General features: G+C 52.7%; 1 protein-coding gene and 1 pseudogene across 1 annotated transcript in view; both read left to right on the top strand.

The window, feature by feature from the left end:
• Nucleotides 1-18,961, top strand: part of LOC144602011 (protein kinase C delta type-like) — a 61,050-nt gene that overhangs the window by 4,964 nt on the left and 37,125 nt on the right.
• Nucleotides 15,128-18,961, top strand: part of LOC144602012 (protein kinase C delta type-like) — a 5,318-nt pseudogene continuing 1,484 nt past the window's right edge.

The raw sequence follows: 18,961 nt of genomic DNA, 5'->3' as shown, positions 1-18,961 counted from the left end.
TTCCCCTCAAGAGGTTGTGCTAGCACTCAACAAAACGCGTCCGTCTTGTGCTCATGCATTGATCACCTGAGCCCCTTCTTCAGCTGTCCTGGTCTTTGCCCAGGAAGCATTCTAAAATCACCCCCTGGTTCTCAGAACTTTCAACGGCCTTCAGCTGCTTTTGCAAAACCATCCGCAGGAGTTGAATACATAGTCTGTTGTACACCATGATGACATGGATTTGGAATCTGTGGGGTCCATGAGTTTTTTGTGCTTTAACTTTGTGTCACATGCTACCAGCCACTGACCACGCTACTTGCAGATCTTGCCAAGGCATTGACTGTTTAAAGAATGCGCAACGGTACCGTTGCTACCTTACGGCGCCAGAGACCCAGGTTTGATCCAGACCTCAGGTGCTGTCTGTAAGGAGTTTGTATGTTCTCCCTGTGACCTCATGGGTTACCTCCGGGTGCTTCGGTTTCCTCCCACACTCCAAAGACATACAGCTTTGTAGCTTCATTGCCTTTGGTGAAAAAAATGTAAATTGTCCCTAGTGTGTAGGGTAGTGCGAGTGTACGGATGATCGCTGATCAGCATGGACTCGGTGGGCCAAAGGGTCTTTTTCCATGCCATATCTCTAAACGTTTAAAGTCTAATACATGTTGAGTGTGGGAGATTCTGGCAGCAGCAACTTTCCTCACCTCTGGTTGCCCTGACAAAGTTGATGATATGTGCAATGCAGGTTCAGTAAAAGCTGGGCTTTGTATGTACATCTTTGAAAGGAGTGCGACAAGGTGCCAACAGAGATTCAGGAAACTGCAGGTGCTGGAGTCTTGAGTGATAAACAAAGTACAGGCAGAACACAGCAGGTCAGGCAGCATCTGTGGAGGGAATTAATAAATTATGTTTTGTGTTGGGAGCCTTCTTCACATCGAGGGAGATATCTCTTCAGATGTCTGACGAATAGTTACCTCAGCCAAAATATTGTCTGTGCACTCCCCCCAGAGATGTAACCTGACCCACAGAGTTCCTCTAGCGCTGTGCTTTTTTCTTAAGGTAATAATGCTATTTTTTAAATTGGTATCTTGTTACTTGACCGCATGTAGCTCAGAGTAAATGGTATATGTACAGTAATGATAAATGCAACAATAAATACAATGATGAGTGCTGAACCGCAGAATGGTGCAAGATTGTAGGGCAATCTGAGGTGGTGGAATAAATATATTAAAGTATAGTAACGGAATAAGTGAATGAGGTAGAGTTGAGAGTGAGAGCACACGGCAGCATCTCGGGGAAGTGGGTGTGGAGGAGGTGGTTGTTTCAGGAGTCAGATAGCGGTGGGGAAGAAGCCGGTCTTAAGTCTGGACGTTTGGGCTTTCAAGCTCCTGTATCTTCTCCCAGACGGTAGAAGAGGGAAAAGGGAATGGCCAGGGCGGGTGGCATCCTTGTCGGAACTTTCAGCGTTCCTGATGCCACGCACCGTGAAGGTGGACTGGATGGAAGGAAGTGCCGAGTCTGTGATGGATTGGGCCGTGTCCACCACTCACTGCGGGTCCAGGCAGGCAGGAGCAGAGCAGTGACCACACCGGGCTGAGATACATCCTGTCAGAGTGCTTCCTGAAGCAGCTCTGAAGAAGTGCGAGAGTCCACATTAATAGACAATAGACAATAGACAATAGGTGCAGGAGTAGGCCATTCAGCCCTTCGAGCCAGCACCGCCATTCAATGCGATCATGGCTGATCACTATCAATCAGTACCCCGTTCCTGCCTTCTCCCCATACCCCCTCACTCCGCTATCCTTAAGAGCTCTATCCAGCTCTCTCTTGAAAGCATCCAACGAACTGGCCTCCACTGCCTTCTGAGGCAGAGAATTCCACACCTTCACCACCCTCTGACTGAAAAAGTTCTTCCTCATCTCCGTTCTAAATGGCCTACCCCTTATTCTCAAACTGTGGCCCCTTGTTCTGGACTCCCCCAACATTGGGAACATGTTATCTGCCTCTAATGTGTCCAATCCCCTAATTATCTTATATGTTTCAATAAGATCCCCCCTCATCCTTCTAAATTCCAGTGTATACAAGCCCAATCGCTCCAGCCTTTCAACATACGACAGTCCCGCCATTCCGGGAATTAATCTAGTGAACCTACGCTGCACGCCCTCCATGAGTCTTCTCATGCTTTAGAAAGTAAATCCTCTGAGACATTGTCATCAGTGTGAGGAGAGCCAGTGACGTGGGTGCCCCTGAACGTGAAGCCATTAATCAATGCTGGAAATCTAAAATAAACACAATGCTGGAAATACTCCGCATGTCAGTCAGGGTCTCCCCACAGAGGCCGCATGTCAGTCCTGACCTCCCCATGGAGGCTGCCTGACGTGCTGAATATTTCCAGCCTTTTCTATTTCATAGAATTTTACACTGGCCAATTTTTTCCTGAGACATTTAATGCATCACATTTGTACTGATCGCATCACGGCAATCCTGCCAGGCCTGGGTTAAAGTAGACGTTAAGGACAGTTTGTCATCACTGCCCACTCTTGCCCCACGGTCCCATCATTGCAGTGGCCTGGTACTCCAGCTTTGTCTTAGCAGAGCTGCAAAGTGTTTTCCAGGGGCATGTCCAATTCCCTTCTGAAAACCTGCTTAATTTTATCCACATACCAAGTTCCAGATCAGAACCTGCTAATCATACCACCAACATTCTCAACCCCATCAGACTTCTTGTTCGACAGGTTTTGGGAGTGCAATGGTGTGCCACTCACAGGCAGAGCACAGGAAGTGACTGCTGTTTCTTGTGTTGATTTTGGAGCTCTTATTGATTCTGTCATGGTTTTTCACCAGACTGAGATTGGTTTGAGAGCTCTGTTTACTTTAGCCAATCTGAGTGTGCGTTTTACTTGAGGGAATGTTGCTGTACTTTAACAGTTTAGTCATCAACCATTAAACAAACATTTCAAAGACACTTTCAAATTTTCTTATTTTGTCTACTGGTTTGATTTTCTGTCTGAAGGGTCTCGACCCGAAACGTCACCATTTCCTTCTCTCCAGAGATGTTGCCTGTCCCGCTGAGTTACTCCGGCATTTTGTATCTTATCTTCAGTGTAAACCAGCATCTGCAGGTCCTTCCTACACATAAATAATTTGACGACTTGGCCTGTTGGTCTGAAGTAAACAAGGTGAGGGCAGATTGGCTGTCGTTCACTGCCCATCGGCAGGTGGTCTGGAAGCGACACGTTTCTATGTCCCATTGAGGTTAGCTACAGCCAATAGGAGGCTGGAGGGAGATATTTACTGACAGTTTGGAAGGAGAAGTAAGCAAATGTTGGAGGTGACCCAGATGAAGAGCTTAGCTTGTGCTTCTGAACCAACGGCAGCGTTTTCTTTCGAGTGTGCCACTGTTTTCAGGAATACCTAGTGCTCATTGGAAGTTAATTCCAGACCATCCCCTTTGAAGCAGTTGTGCTCGTTTGTTGGAATGAAGGTCTCTTCACAGGGTGCAGATTCTGAGGGACTTCTGGATCTTTCTTTAGTCATTCGCGGGATGTGGACCTCTGAGCTGGCATATTTTCCACCCTTCTCCAGCTGTGGTCTCACTGAAGCCCTGTACCATTACAGTAAAGCATCCTGGCCTCCAACCTTTTGCAAGGAAGATGAACAAGGAATTGCCCACAGTAGACTGTACCCAACATGTTCCATTGGTCGTAACATTGGGATGGGGTTGAGCAAAATGAAGGGAGAATGAGATGGGATTAGTGCAGGTTTAGTGTAAAAGGTGCTTGTGGGCTAGCACAGAGTGTGGGCTGAAGGGCCTGTTTCCATGCTGCGTGATTAACATTATAATGTAATGTTCCATTTGCTGCCTTGACTTCTTGCTGTTTGTGCACCAGTGTCTACCAAATGATCAGCATTTACTCCTAATCTGCCTTTGCTATTCCTACCAATGTGGTTAACTTTATGTTCATCCACCCGCCCATGCACTCTGCTGGTCTATTCACCAGGGAGCATCTATGTTCTCCTCACTTCCACTCAGTTCTGTGACATCGACAATCGTAGCATCATGGAGAGCTGCGGCACTTTGACCTCCCTTGGCCTTGGTTGCATGAAGCGGTGTAAACCCGAGGGACAGCACCTCTGTCAAGGTCCCCTCGTGACTCGAGACTGAATCCAACAGATTTGTGACTGTCCCTTGTGTGTGAGAAACGCCAAGCAATACTCTGCGTCATTGCCATGTCGGTTGGTATCTCTGGGGCAGAGTGGACATTTCAGATGGGGAAGATGAGAACATATCTGCTTCCACCACCAGCCTGACAATATGTACCTGGCAGACACCACTCTCTGTGTCCCACACATCTCCTGTAGACTTTCCCCTGTAGATATTAAAGCTATTCTAGTATTTGACATTTCTACCCTGGAGCAAAAGGTTTTAGACTGTCTACCCGACCCTAATTACCTTCAAGATTATATCTGCTTCTAAGAGGTCACCCCTTGACCTCTGTCGCTCCAGATTAAGAGGTAAAGTATATACAATTATGAGGGATTTAGATAGGGCAGAGTGCCAGAAACTTGTCCCATATCAGAATTAGATAAATCTAGAGGATATGGATGCAGGGTGAGGGGGGTGACATTCAGAGGGATCAGAGGGGACCCAGGCCAAGAGCGTGGGTGGACTGGGGAACCTCTGCCTGAGGCAGTGGTGGAGGAGTTGTGATAGTGTTGTCCAGATGACCACTTCAATCACCCAGACATAGATGGCTAAGGACCAAGTGCTGGGAGATGGTGTTAACGTGGAAGGGTTGGCATGGGTGTGATGGGCCGAATGGCTGTCTGACTATAAGGGCTGGGTGCCAAGTGTAATGATTCAGTGTAGTGCAGGTGGGGGAAGGGCAATGAGGTCTCCTGGCCCTTCACACACAGACAGGGATGCACACACGCGGACATAAGCGCGCACAAGGGCGGATACATACATGGACACACGCGTGCACGCTCACGTGGGTGCACACATAGTGACAGATAGGCACACACATGTGGTGCGTACACATACATACACACAAACAGTGACAGACGAGCGCACACACACTGACAAACAGGCGTACACATACACTGACAGACAGGCGTACACACACAGGCAGACATACATACACACACACACACACACACTGACAGACAGGCGTACACACACACACACATACTGACAGACAGGCATACACATACACAGGCAGTCGTGTACACACACACGCACATTGACAGACGTACACACAGACAGGCATACGTATATCCACACACACACCCCAGCCGCTGGAAGTGAGTGGTTCAGTAGGCATCTGTCTGACTGCTGCTGTTGGGAGGAGTTGGTGTTGGTGCCGGAACTGGTGTCTGCAAGAGGGTGAGATGCAGGGAGCAGCACCTCCCCAGGGCAGAGCTTCCCCAGTCTGTCACCCCCCGTCCGTCATAGAGACTGCCCTTGCACCCCCTGCCCCACCCCCAGTGGGCGCTCTGAGAGGGAGGAGGGCACTGAGTGCAGTCTGCAGTGGGGTAGGGATGATGGCGGGGTGAGGGTGGTGTTGACAGGGGATGGGGGGATGAGGGTGGTGTTGACAGGGGGTGGGATGGGGGGGTGAGAGTGCTGTTGACAGGGGGTGGGATGATGGGGGGGTGAGGGTGGTGTTGACAGGGGATGGGATGATGGGGGGGTGAGGGTGGTGTTGACAGGGTGGGATGATGGGGAGGTGGGGGAGAGGGGTGGTGGTGCTGGCTTGAGGGTGGAAGCTGGGCTGTGGGGGGTAGGGATCAAGGTGTGGTTGAGCTCATGGGGGTGGGGGGAGGGTTCTGGAGAGGGGGGTGGGCTGATGTGGACAGGTGAGCTGGTGGAACCTGGTGCTGTGCCTGACCTTGTGTGGGGGGAGGGGTGAGGGTTGCCTGTATGGGGCGACGGTGGTGGGGGCTGTGCCAGGCGGGGGGGGGGGGGGGGGGGGTGTTTGTACTGAGGGGAGGGGGGATGAGCTGGGTGTGGGAACGCTGTATCAGCTGGGGGGTGGGGGTGATGTGCGGGGAGGGGGTGGGGGTGAAGAGTGTGGGGCGGGGGAGTAACCCAAATCTGGTCTTCTCGATACTTTCAGACTTGCTGTTTTTTCTCAGTCTGTCGTTGTTCGTCCACTTGAGTATTTGTTTAAAACTGGAGGATCTAAGAACTGCTGCATTTGTGCATTGAGTGTTTGCGGTGTTTGGGGATTAATGCCACTGGAATCTCTGGCCGAGGGGGGGTGGGGGGGGTGAAGAGCAGTGGGCTTGGACAGCAAGTCTGCACAAAGTGCTTGGAGTTGATTTCTGCTTTTAATAGACGGTGTTGGTTCAGGTAGGGGCCATGGGCTGAAGTGTGGGTGTCAGTGTGTGGGCAGTGCCCACTCTGGGTGTGTACATGCTGGGGTGAAGGTGTGTGAGAGGGGGCATCCAGCCAGTGCTGCTGCAGATTGCACTGAAGATCGGTCATGGGGCAAGGTGGGGATTACATCTGTGGACCGTGTGACGGGGACTTGCAGAACTGGATTTCGTAGTCTGGCGTCTGGTGCTCGAGCAGACATGATGTGTGCTTGAAGACGGGTCCCAATCTAAAACGTCACCTACCCATGTTCTCCAGAGATGCTGCCTGACCTGCTGAGTTACTCCAGCACTTTGTGTCTTTTTTTGTACTTTGTCTGTTCCTTGTGCCTCCACATTACGTGATTCCTTTACATGAAAGGCAGACTTGCAGGAATTTATCAAAAATCTAAATGGTGCAAGACTGCAGAGCTGCGATGAAGAGGGACCTGTAACCGAGACTGTGTTAAATTACAAGCTGAAGGTATTTATTCACAAAATGCTGGAGTAACTCAGCAGGTCAGGCAGCATCTCGGGAGAGAAGGAATGGGTGACGTTTCGGGTCGAGACCCTTCTTCAGACTGAACTAGCAAATTACAAGCTAATGTGTAGGTGGTTTAGAAAACGAGCAATGTATTTATTAGGTGATGTTTCTGTGACATGGGGCATTGGTGAGAGAGAGCTGGAATGCAGCGAGCTTCACGGGAACCATGAATTTCATTCCACCCTGGTGCACAGGACAATAACCAATCTGTTCGCAGTACCTTTATTTACAGAAGGTTGTAACTGCAAGCAGTTCAGGGAAGCCTGCCCAGACTAACACCTGCAATAGGCAGTTTGTCCAGCCTAGCAATGTTGGAAAGATCAGGCTTGTATATGTTGGTCAGTACAGTGAGAAGCATCTTGACTGAAACGTTACAAGATCCTAAAATGTGCTGACAGGTGATGCACAGAACATTTTCTCTTGTGGGCAATCTTGGGGTAAGTGTTTATAAATAGGAGTTTCCCACTTAAAAAAGGACGAGGAGAATTATTCCCTGTCAGTTGTAAATCTTTAAACCTCTAGGTCAGGGAGGCAACCTGGTCAGCATGGACAAGTGGGGCCGAAGGGCCTGTTTCCAGGCTGTACGACGCTGCACCTGATCAGTAGGGGAGAGAGCGATCACAGCAATGGACAGTGAAATTAACATTACCGTCAATGTAGCCAGGATCTGCCCCCACCCCACGACCCCCTACTCTCGCCCCTCATAATCACCCACCCCCCCTCCCCTGTAGCCCCCCTCCCCTGTAGTGTCCCCCCCTGTAACCCCCTCTCCCTCTCCCCTGTAGTCGCCTTCCCCTGTAATCCCCCCCTCCCCTGTAGGTCCCCCCTCTGTAGCCCCCTCCCCTGTAGCCCCCTCCCCTGCAGTCCCTCTCGCCTGTAGTCCCCCCTCCCCTGTAGCCCCCTCCCCTGTAGTCCCCCCCTCCTCTGTAGCTCCCTCCCCTGTAACCCCCTCCCCTGTAGCCCCCCTCCCCCTGCCCCTGTAGTCCCCCCCTCCCCCTCCCCTGTAGTCCCCCCTCCCCTGTAGTCCCCCTCTGTAGCCCCCTCCCCTGTAGCCCCCGCCCCTGTAGTCCCCCCCCTCCCCTGTACCCCCCCTCCCCCCCCTCCCTGTAGCCCCCTCCCCTGTAGCCCCCCTCCCTGATGCCCCCTCCCTGTAGTCCCCCCCCTCCCCTGTAGCCCCCTCCCTCCCTCCCCTGTAGCCCCTACCCTGTAGCCCCCTCCCCTGTAGCCCCCCTCCCCCCGCCCCTGTAGTCCCCCCCCTCCCCCCTCCCCTGTAGCCCCCTCCCCTGTAGCCCCCTCCCCTGTAGCCTCCCTCCTCCCCTGTAGCTCCTCCCTGTGCTCCCTGTAGCCCCCCCACTACAGTCCCTCTCCCCCTCCCCTGTAGCCCCCCTCCCCTGTAGCCCCCCTCCCCCCGCCCCTGTAGTCCCCCCCCTCCCCCCTCCCCTGTAATGTCCCCCCTCCCCCCCGGGCTGGTGACGTGGGAGCCACCAGGCAGTCGTGGGCGAGGGGAAGGGACGGCTTTTGTTACTTTAATGTGAAGCGTCAGAATGTTCATCGGATAGCAATTAGTGTCAGATCGTTTGTCTCGGAGTGATGCTGTGTCAGTCGCCCCCTCCTCTTGCTCTTAAACTAACTTGTGGAGGGGGGGGGAGAGCAGGGGACGGGGGTGCTGGAGCGGGTAGATGGCTGGATCATGGAGGACAGGGGTGGAGGGGGGGTTGAGACAGAGGGTTTCAATCCTCCCCCACTACGAACCATCTCTCCCACACTGTTCTCCTGGTCTACCCCTTCCCCCCCATTTCTCCCCACACCTCCCCGTCCCACAATGCTCCCAGTCCCTCTCCCCTGCTGTACTACTTCTCCCCCCCTTACTGCTCCCTGTTTACTCCCCCACACTCTGCTCCCCTTCTCTTATCATCAATAAATCTTTCCTGGAAGCCCACCATTCATGTGCGGAGCTTTGTATTAGGGCACTGGAAACAGATGGAGGACGTTGTTCGTGTGGGGAGAACCTGAGAGATGGGAGAGGTGTTGGTGAGATACGTGTGTGGAGATGGGGTGTCAGGCCTGGGGTGGGAATGGGTTTGAGGTGAGCGGGAGCGGAGCAAGGATTGTCCTTGCTCGTGGCCATGCTGAGACCAGCCTGCACTGGGGTTTGGGTGGTGAAGTTGCCCAGTCAACACGAGTCTTGGGTCCCTATCTAAGAGCAGTACTCCAGCCAGAGGGTGGGGCCTTCTGTCACCCACACTGATGCCGTCATCATTCTGGGGATTAAAACTTTCCAGAGGAACAGGAATAAGAGCTTGATGGAAAAACCTACATCGAATGGTGACTGTTCCGTGGAGATGTTGGTGCTGATACTGCTGGTGAGAGTTAATCTGAACGTGGAACAGCACAGGAACAGGCCCTTTGGCCCACAATGTCTGTGCCGAGCACAATGTCTGTGCCGAGCACAATGTCTGTGCCAAGCACAATGTCTGTGCCGAACTCTTATCTGCCTGTATGTGATCCATTTCCCTCCATTCCCAGCATATCCATGTGCCTATCCAAAATCTCTTAATCACCAATATCATATCTGCCTCGACCACCACCCCTGGCAGTGTGTTCCAGGCACCCCACCACCCTGGCAGTGTGTTCCAGGCACCCACCACCCCTGGCAGCGTGTTCCAGGCACCCCACCACCCCTGGCAGTGTGTTCCAGGCACCCACCACCCCTGGCAGCGTGTTCCAGGCACCCACCACCCCTGGCAGCGTGTTCCAGGCACCCACCACCCCTGGCAGTGTGTTCCAGGCAACCCACCACCCCTGGCAGCGTGTTCCAGGCACCCACCACCCCTGGCAGGGTGTTCCAGGCACCCACCACCCCTGGCAGCGTGTTCCAGGCACCCACCACCCCTGGCAGGGGTGTTCCAGGCACCCACCACCCCTGGCAGCGTGTTCCAGGCACCCACCACCCCTGGCAGCGTGTTCCAGGCACCCACCACCCCTGGCAGTGTGTTCCAGGCACCCACCACCCCCTGGCAGTGTGTTCCAGGCACCCACCACCCCTGGCAGTGTGTTCCAGGCACCCACCACCCTCTGTGTAAAATAACGTCCCTCAGGTCTCCTTTAAACTTTGCCCCTCTCACCTTCAGGCTGTGCCCTTCTCCCATCCTGACTGTCTATCCTATCTAAGCCTCTCATAATTTGGTATACTTTGTATGTAACATTACAGAGGGTGGAGAGAGTTACAAACAGTGTCCAAATGCAGGAGAAGAAAGGGAATGATCAAGTGACATTTTTAACTTAAATAGGTGATGAGGGTTTGGAGGGCAGTGGATGTAGTGCAGATGGATCAGAAAATATTTGGAGAACGTATTGGGGTGGCAGGGAAAGAGGGGAGGGATGGAACTGAAGCAGTTCTTGGTCTGAATGCCTGCCTCCTGTACCAGAGTAAGATCTGTTGTTCCCAGGGCTGTTGCCGGGCAGGAACTCTGGAAGGTCCATTGCCGTCGACCAGCCACAGTTTGTGATCACAGCAGAGCCCCAGATCAGCTGGAATGATTGACAAAGGCATTTAACGCGGCAAGTGCGAGATGTTGCATTTTGTTAAGTTACCAAGGGACAGGTAAGTGTTAGGGCCCTGGGGAATGTTGTCAAACAGGAAGACCTTGGGCTGCAAGTGCACCCATCCCTGAGAGTGGCGGCAGCACAAACATGGTGGAGGAGGTGTTTGGCCCTTCTGCCACCTTCACCACGGAGTCTAACTGTGTCACCACCCGTCGGGGAATGGTGCACATGTACCCCAGGGTGCCTTGTTCCGGGAACACACTCCAGGGTCCTGCACTTGCACGTTTACCTTCGTCGGTCGGGGCGTTGAGTGCAAGAATTGGGGCGTCATGCTGCAGCTGTACAGGATGAGACCACACATGATGTATTGTGTGCATCCGGGGTCAGGCTCGGGGGGGGGGGGGGGTCTAGTGCAGGAGCGGTCAGGATAGGGGGAGGTGGGAGAGAGAGGTGTGGGTGGAGGGGGAGAGGTTGGTGGTGGGTGGAAGACTTAAGGTTGGGTTGGGGGGGGGGGGGGGAAAGAGGTCAGGGTGGAGGGCTGAGGTCACAGTAAGGGGGGGGGGAATGGGGTCAGGGTTCGGGCAGTGACCTGGCGGAGGGGACCAGGCATCGTTTGCCTGGTGGAATGAGCGCTTTTTTTTAACCAAGAATAATTAAATCAATTATTAACAATAATATTTACAGTACAAAATAAATCAAAACAAAACCCACCACCATAATACAAGACAAACAAATATACTAAGTGAACTACTATACAACTATGTTACAATCCTTATTGAGGATGACTTCCCACCCCACGCGGAGCTCAACGTCCCGGAAATCCCCAGGGTGCCCTTGGGCAGTGCGTAGTCCCTCTCAAGTACCACGCGGATGGACATAACTGTGGACTGAGTGCTTGGAGGGTGGGGGGGAGTGGGGGGGGGGTGGGTGAGACCCCCGGGGCAAGTGCTGACCCCGGAGACTCGGGGCTAGTGGGAGGGGGATGGGCGAGGGGATCCTGGGATCAGGAGAGGTCAGGGTGGAGGGGTGAGGTCACGGTCAGGGGGTAGGGCTCAGGGTAGTGGTGTGGTGGAGGGGGGACCAGGATATATTGTGAAGTTTCATGGAGTGAGAGGACATCTGATCAAACTGCCATCTTGTGCAAGGACGAGGATGAGAGTAATGGACGCGGCTCATTGTTACAAGGCAAAGGGATAGACTTTCAAGGAGTGAGATGAGGAAACCTTTCTTCAAAACGTGAGGGACCTTTGGACCTTCTCTTCAGTGGGAGGCTCGGAGGTTGCGACCAATCAAAGTGTTGATGGTTAGATTTCTGAGAGTTATAGAAATCTGGGCGTGTCAATGAGACACGAATATTTTATTGTCATATGTCCCGAAACAGAACAATGAAAATCTTACTTGCAGCAGCACAACAGATATTTAAACATCGTGCTCAGTAAACACCATAATAAACAACAAAAAGGTTCAGCCACTGGAGAATGCCAGTGTGGGAAGGGCACTGGATGATGCCAGTGCAGAACACAGTGGAAGGTGCCAGTGTAGAAGTGGCACTGGATGAAACCAGTGTGAGGAGTGCTCTGGGGGGATGCCAGTGTAGGAGGCTCTGAAGAATGCCAGTGCAGGGAGGACTGGATGATGCCAGTGTAGAAGTAGCACTGAATGTTGCCAGTGTGGGGCACCTGTGCATGGCGTGTGCTGAATCTTGTTGGTGGAGCGGCCTCTTCCTGCTGTCCTTCAGATTTTGAGCTCTTTGACTAATCTCCTGCAGCTCGCTGTGTTTTTGAGAAAATTGAGAAATATCCATTTCTCGGTGATGACCTGGCCAATATTGGTCTCGACCTCTCCACCTATATCCTTCCTTTGTCCCACCCCCGACATCAGTCTGAAGAAGGGTCTCGACCCGAAACGTCACCCATTCCTTCTCTCCCGAGATGCTGCCTGACCTGCTGAGTTACTCCAGCATTTTGTGAATAAATCGATTTGTACCAGCATCTGCAGTTATTTTCTTATACTATTGGACGCTTTGCCCTCTGGTTGACGGGAATGCTGGAATGTGCCAGAAATTCTGCCCAATTTTCAGCATCTCCAAAAGCAGAGCATTGTACTTAGAAGCAACATTCAGGTACTCTGCCTGGGTGAGGTGTGGGTAGTCCATGATCTACCATCAGTTACGGGACCCTCCAGCTCAGCAGATATAATGTACTAACCACCATACTCAGTGCCCTGACTGATGAAGGCCAACGTACCAAAAGCCTCCTTTACCACCCTAGAGGCCATTCACCAACCTATCTGCGTGAGGGAGGGGAGTTAGTTCTGGCCGGGCCTGAGGGGCTGATGCCTCTGGATTTGTGAAGTCCCATCCAACCTTGACATGGGCTGTCAGATTATAACCGTTTCCGCTGGTGTCACCCTCCTCTATTCCTCTCGCTGTTCCTGTTCTCCAAACCAGTCGCAGCTCCGTAAAACCGAAACTAAAGATCCTTTGCTGACTCTGCCCTGCAGGTCTCTGGTTTATTGGTGACCCTGACAACGTTTGCAGCTGAAACATCGCCATGTTAGGCATTTCCTTGCACCAGCAAGTGTTGCAATATTCACTCCTGTAGTAAAACATTGGTATTGGTTTAATATTGTCACGTTTACTGAGGTACAGTGAAAAACATTTTTGCATGCATGCTATCCAGCCAAATCACCCCCGCGCATAAGTACAGTCAAACCACACACGTACAAGTAGTGCAAATAGAAAAATGCAGTGTGGAATATAATGTCATTGTAGTGTTGCAGTTACAGAGAAAGTGTAGATAAAATAGTGCAAGGCCACAGTGAGATAGGCTGGGGATCAGGATTGCACCCTAGTTTATGGGAGGTCCATTCAGAAGCCTGATAACATCAGAGAAGAAGCTGTTTCTTGGTCTGGCGGTGCGCGCTTTCAAGCTTCTGTACCTTCTGCCAGATGGGAACAGGGAGAAGAAGGAATGTCCGGAGTGGGACACGTCTTGATGATGTTGGCTGCTTACCCGAGGCAGAGTGAAGTGTAGATGAGTGGATGGTGGGGAGCCTGGTCTGTGTGACGGACTGGGTTACATCCACAACTCTCTGTGCTGTCTTGTGGTCTTGGGCAGAGCTGTTCCCAAACCAGACTGTGATGCATCCCGATAGGATGCCTTCCACTGTGCGTCTGTAGACCTTGCTAAGAGGCGCTGGAGATGTGCCGAACCTCCTTGGTCTCCTGAGGAAGTAGAGGCGTTGATGTGCTTTCATGGCCGTAGCCCCAATGTGGTTGGTCCAGGACAGATTGTTGGTGATGTTTACACCTGGGAACTTGAAGCTCTCGACCATCTCCACTTCAGCACCATTGATGCTGACTGGGACAAGATCTCCACCGAGCTCACTGGTCAATAACTAGATACTTGGCCTTGCTGATATTGAGGGAGAGGATATAACTTGATCTACCAAGTATTGGGCCCACCACGCCTCAAGACCCAACTCTTTGGAGCAAGTTGGATGCAGACCTCGGCTGGGAGACCCAGAGACCACCAGCAGCAGGTGGCCAGCCCAGAGTAACCACTGCAGTCCTTGTCACAATTGTGTGGAGGGAGCTGTTCTCTGTAACTGTCACATTTTGTTTTAACTTGCGGTGTGTGCTGTACCTGCTCAATGTGTGGTGCCGCCAACCTCTGCAGCTTTACTCCCGACTGATGCGATTATTATTGACCTCGATCCCCAGACCTCATTTGGAATTGGTATTAGTCCATTATTGTCGCGTGCACCAAGGTACAATGAATGCTTTGTTTTGTGTCATTTTTGTGTCTATTTTGTCCTTTTCCTGTTGACCGCTGCGGTTAGAGTTACGACACAATCCTTGCTGACCTCCTGCATTCCAGCCCTGGCCACGCTAGTTGTGGGGTCTGCAGGTGGCACAGGCTCTCTCTCGGGGGGCCACCACCAACCTGAGGCAGGCTCATGGAGGGGCCCCCTCGCTACCACCCCGCGCAGGTAGACAAGGAAGTCCTCTGACCAACGGCCGCTCCACCAGCTGCCCAATACTGGGTGGACACTGGAGGAGTAGCCACAGGGGCTGCACCCTCTCACTCTTCATATTAACCTCAAACGTGGAGCAAAGAACGGGAGAAGGCCCTTCGGCCCCACAATGTCCATGCCCAACACAATGCCAAGTTAAGCTAATCCCCTCTGCCTGCACATGATCCATATCCCTCCATTCCCTGCAGATCCGTGTGCCTATCTAAAAGCGTCTGGGTGAACCCAGATCCGAGCATATTCTCGTATCTGCCTCCACCACCACCACTGGCAGTGTGTTCAAGGGGCCCACCAACCCTCTGTGTGTTCAAGGGGCCCACCAACCTCTGTGTGTTCAAGGGGCCCACCAACCTCTGTGTAAAACTAAGGTGTGTCCTGTACATCTCCTTGGTGGGATACATCCTCTCCTGTTAACGTGGACCAGTCTGACCAGTGGTCAGGCAAGGCTGTAGATATGGACAGATATATGGATGGGAAGGGGTTTAGAGGGATGTGGTCCAAATGCAGGCAACCATTTCCAGCATGGACAAGGTGTGCCGAAGGGCATTTTTCCATCCTCTGAGCCCCATGACTGTAGCTCTGCAGCATTTTACTTGTGTTGCACCCAGGCCAAGGGAACAAGGCTGGAGTTCAAACGTGCAGGGTCCACCTTCTCCTGGCTGAGTGGGGATGAAGGTGGACACCATCCAGGCAAGTGGTGATGTTGGAGATGACCTGGCTCACAAGCATCGGTCAGGGTGGGTTATGTGGGTCAACACAGAGCCCAGACTGGTGGCTATAGTCCAGGTTAACATGTTTCCACCTTTGCTTAAGGCATCTTCTTTTAGTTTGGTTGAGCATCTCCCCGGTCGCCAGGCCTTCCCCGATGACCCATGTGCAGTTACACCCCAGTTATTGTGTGAGATCCAGCCCCCAATGTGGAGTTGGGCACAAACCTCAGAGTCAGAGCCCAACTTGGCCACTCAGCCATGAGTGTGCAAGGACAGTTATCATGGGACATGGCTGGTCACCTGTCCTCACTGACTGTGGTCTGTGGGTCAGGAAGTCTACCCAGTTAGAGGCAGTACTGGGTCTAGGTCAGGAATTTGGAGATGAGTTAGGTTGGAATGATAGTGTTGAAGGTGAAGCTATAGTCAAAAATATATCTGATGTGGGAGCCCTTGTCCACTGGACAGTGGTCAGTAAGTCACCCTCTTTTTGTTCTCTGGCACCAGTATGGTCATAGTTTTTGAATCGCAGGAACCTCGGATTGATTAGATCTTGCAAACTCTGGTGAAGGAAAGCCAAATTGATGGGGATGGGTCTGTGCCGGTGGGGATGGGTCTGTCTGTATAAACACTGGGGTACAGTACTGGTGGGATGGGTCTGTGTAACACTGGGGTACAGTACTGGTGGGGACGGGGTCTGTGTAACACTGGGGTACAGTACTGGTGGGGACGAGTCTGTCTGTATAACACTGGGGTACAGTACTGGTGGGGATGGGTCTGTGTATAACACTGGGGTACAGTACTGGTGGGGACGAGTCTGTGTAACACTGGGGTACAGTACTGGTGGGGACGGGTCTGTGTATAACACTGGGGTACAGTACTGGTGGGGATGGGTCTGTGTGTATAACACTGGGGTACAGTACTGGTGGGGACGAGTCTGTGTAACACTGGGGTACAGTAGTGGTGGGGACGGGTCTGTCTGTGTAACACTGGGGTACAGTACTGGTGGGGACGAGTCTGTCTGTAACACTGGGGTATCAGTACCGGTGGGGACGGCTCTGTCGCTGTATAACACTGGGGTACAGTACTGGCGGGGATGGGTCTGTGTATAACACTGGGATTGATGACTGGGGATTTGCTGTCTGTGTAGTCTCTGTGTGACGCAGTCTTTGGTTGTGTGTTACACGTTGTTCCATATCAGTGACCCTGGCCTACGGACCGCGTGGTGGGGTACGCACTGCCCAGCACCGTCTTGTGGTCTCTCTAAGGCCAGTGCAAGTAGCTCTGGGTTGATCTCTGTTTACTCTCTCTCTCTCTCTCTTCAGTCTGCAGGCTCGCTCCTCTAGATCGCCATGGCTCCGTTTCTGCGCGTCTCCTTCAGCTCTTCGAGCTAGAGCTCCCCAGAATCTCCCCGAGAACCAGCAGCGTTCATCGCTGTGAAGATGAAGGAAGCCTTGACCACAGGTACGAGCTTCCGGTCCTAACAGCCCGCGAGGCCCACGTCCAATTCTCCTGCAATTAGTGACCGGGTGAAGCCGAGCTCACAGCCGGGACCTTGTCCCAACTCCCACTCTCTTTCTCCCGCCTACTCTCCTCCTTTCTGTCCCCCGCCATTCCCCCATTATCTTGTGACGTTCATCAATTGTCGTCTCTCCCCTCTGCAGAGCGCGGCAAGACCTTGATCCAGAAGAAGCCGACCATGTACCCCGAGTGGAAGTCCTCCTTTGACGCTCACATCTACGAGGGTCGCGTCATCCAGATCGTGCTGATGGGGAGCGCTGAGGAGCCGGTGTCAGAGGTCACCGTCGGCGTCTCCGTCCTCGCCGAGCGATGCAAGAAAGCAGCGGCAAAGCAGAGTTCTGGGTGAGTGGCGGCACAGTTTGTCCAGGGATGGTGTTGGAATGGCTTAGCCCTGGTTTTGGTTTTGCCCAGAATGGCTTTGCCCTGGGATGGGGTTATCCTGGATGGCTATGCCCAGGGATGGGGTTGCCCAGGGATGGCAATGCCCAGGGATGGCTATGCCCAGGATGGCTATGCCCAGGGATGGGGTAGACCAGGGATGGGGTAGACCAGGGATGGGGATGCCCAGGGATGGCTATGCCCAGGGATGGCGATGCCCAGGGATGGGGTTATCCTGGGGATGGCTATGCCCAGGGATGGCTATGCCCAGTAATGGGGATGCCCAGGGATGGGGTTATCCTGGGATGGCTGTGCCCAGGATGTTATGCCCAGGGATGGCTATGCCCAGGGATGGCTATGCCCAGGGATGGCTATGCCCAGGGATGGCTATGCCCAGGGATGGCTATGCCCAGGGATGGCGATGCCCAGGGATGGCGATGCCCAGGGATGGGGATGCCCAGGGATGGCTATGCCCAGGGATGGTTATGCCCAGGGATGGCTATGCCCAGGGATGGCTATGCCCAGGGATGGCTATGCCCAGGGATGGCTATGCCCAGGGATGGTTATGCCCAGGGATGGCTATGCCCAGGGAGATGGCTATGCCCAGGGATGGCTATGCCCAGGAATGGGGTTTGCCCAGGAATGGGGTCTGCCCGAAGATAGGTGAGTGCCGGCAAGCTTTGCCCAGGGAGTGGGTTTGGGTGTTGGGCTAAGGGATGGGTTTGGGTGTTGGGCTAAGGGATGGTCAGGCCTCGGGTTGGGCCAGGTATGGGTGTTGGCCACACTGAGGTCATCAGGACCACCAGCAGGAGAGGTCAAGGGCTCTCTGTCGGTGGGACTCTGTGGTGTCCAGGGTGTTATGGGTGAGACCAGCGATGTGAGCAGTTGAGATCACGTGCGGGGTCCTGGGACAGATGTTGTTTACTGGCGATCTCTGTCCACAGCTGGACCTGCAGCCCCAGGGGAAAGTGCTGATGGCCGTGCAGCTGTTCTGGAGGACACGGGTAAGGAGCTTGACTTCTCCAAGGCCGAGTGGCCGGTGTGTGGGAGCGTCATGAGGGACATCTCAGATAAATGCTGTCATAAGTGAAATGAGTAGAATTAGGGCCATTCAGCCCATCAAGTCCACTCCGCCATTCAATCATGGTTGATCTATCTCTCCCTCCTAACCCCATTCTCCTGCTTTCTCCCCTTAACCTCTGACACCTGTACTAATCAAGAATCTATCTATCTCTGCCTTAAAAATATCCACTGACGGCCTCCACAGCCTTCTGTGGCAAAGAATTCACAGATTCACCACCCTCTGACTAAATAAATTTCTTACTCATCTCCATTCCTAAAAGAACTCCCTTTAATTCTGACGACAATGACCTCTAGTCCCTAAACTCTCACTAGTGTGAAACATCCTCTCACATCCACCTCTATCCAAGCCATTCACTATTCTGTATGTTTCAATGAGGTCCCCCTCCATCCTCACTCTGGAGAGTGTTGTAGAACAGAGGGGACGAAGGTACAGATACTAGGTTCCCTGAAAGTGGCGACAGAAGTTGACAGGGTGGTGAAGAAGGCATTTGACACATTTGTTTTCATTGGTCGGGCATTGAGTATGGGAGTTATGTCATGTACAGTTGTTCGGCTCATTGATGAGAGTGCACTTGGGTATTATGTGCAGTTCTGGTTGCCCGGTGAAAAAGAAGGATGTCATTGGGCTGGAAAGAGCGCAGAGAATATTGTTGGGAATGTTGCCAGGACTGGAGCGTTTAATATTAGACAAGCTGAGACTTGGAGTGCAGGAGGCTGAAGGGTGACCTCAATCAGATGCATAATACATGAAGCATTTATAAAGCAATGCAGAGTCTAACCCAGGGTAGAGAATCAAAAACCACAGGACATAGGT

Source organism: Rhinoraja longicauda, chromosome 17 (assembly GCF_053455715.1).
Source record: "Rhinoraja longicauda isolate Sanriku21f chromosome 17, sRhiLon1.1, whole genome shotgun sequence".
NCBI classification, from domain to species: Eukaryota; Metazoa; Chordata; class Chondrichthyes; order Rajiformes; family Arhynchobatidae; genus Rhinoraja; species Rhinoraja longicauda.
The sequence above is the reverse complement of the archived record's forward strand: the minus strand, read 5'-3'. Positions and strand labels throughout refer to the sequence as shown.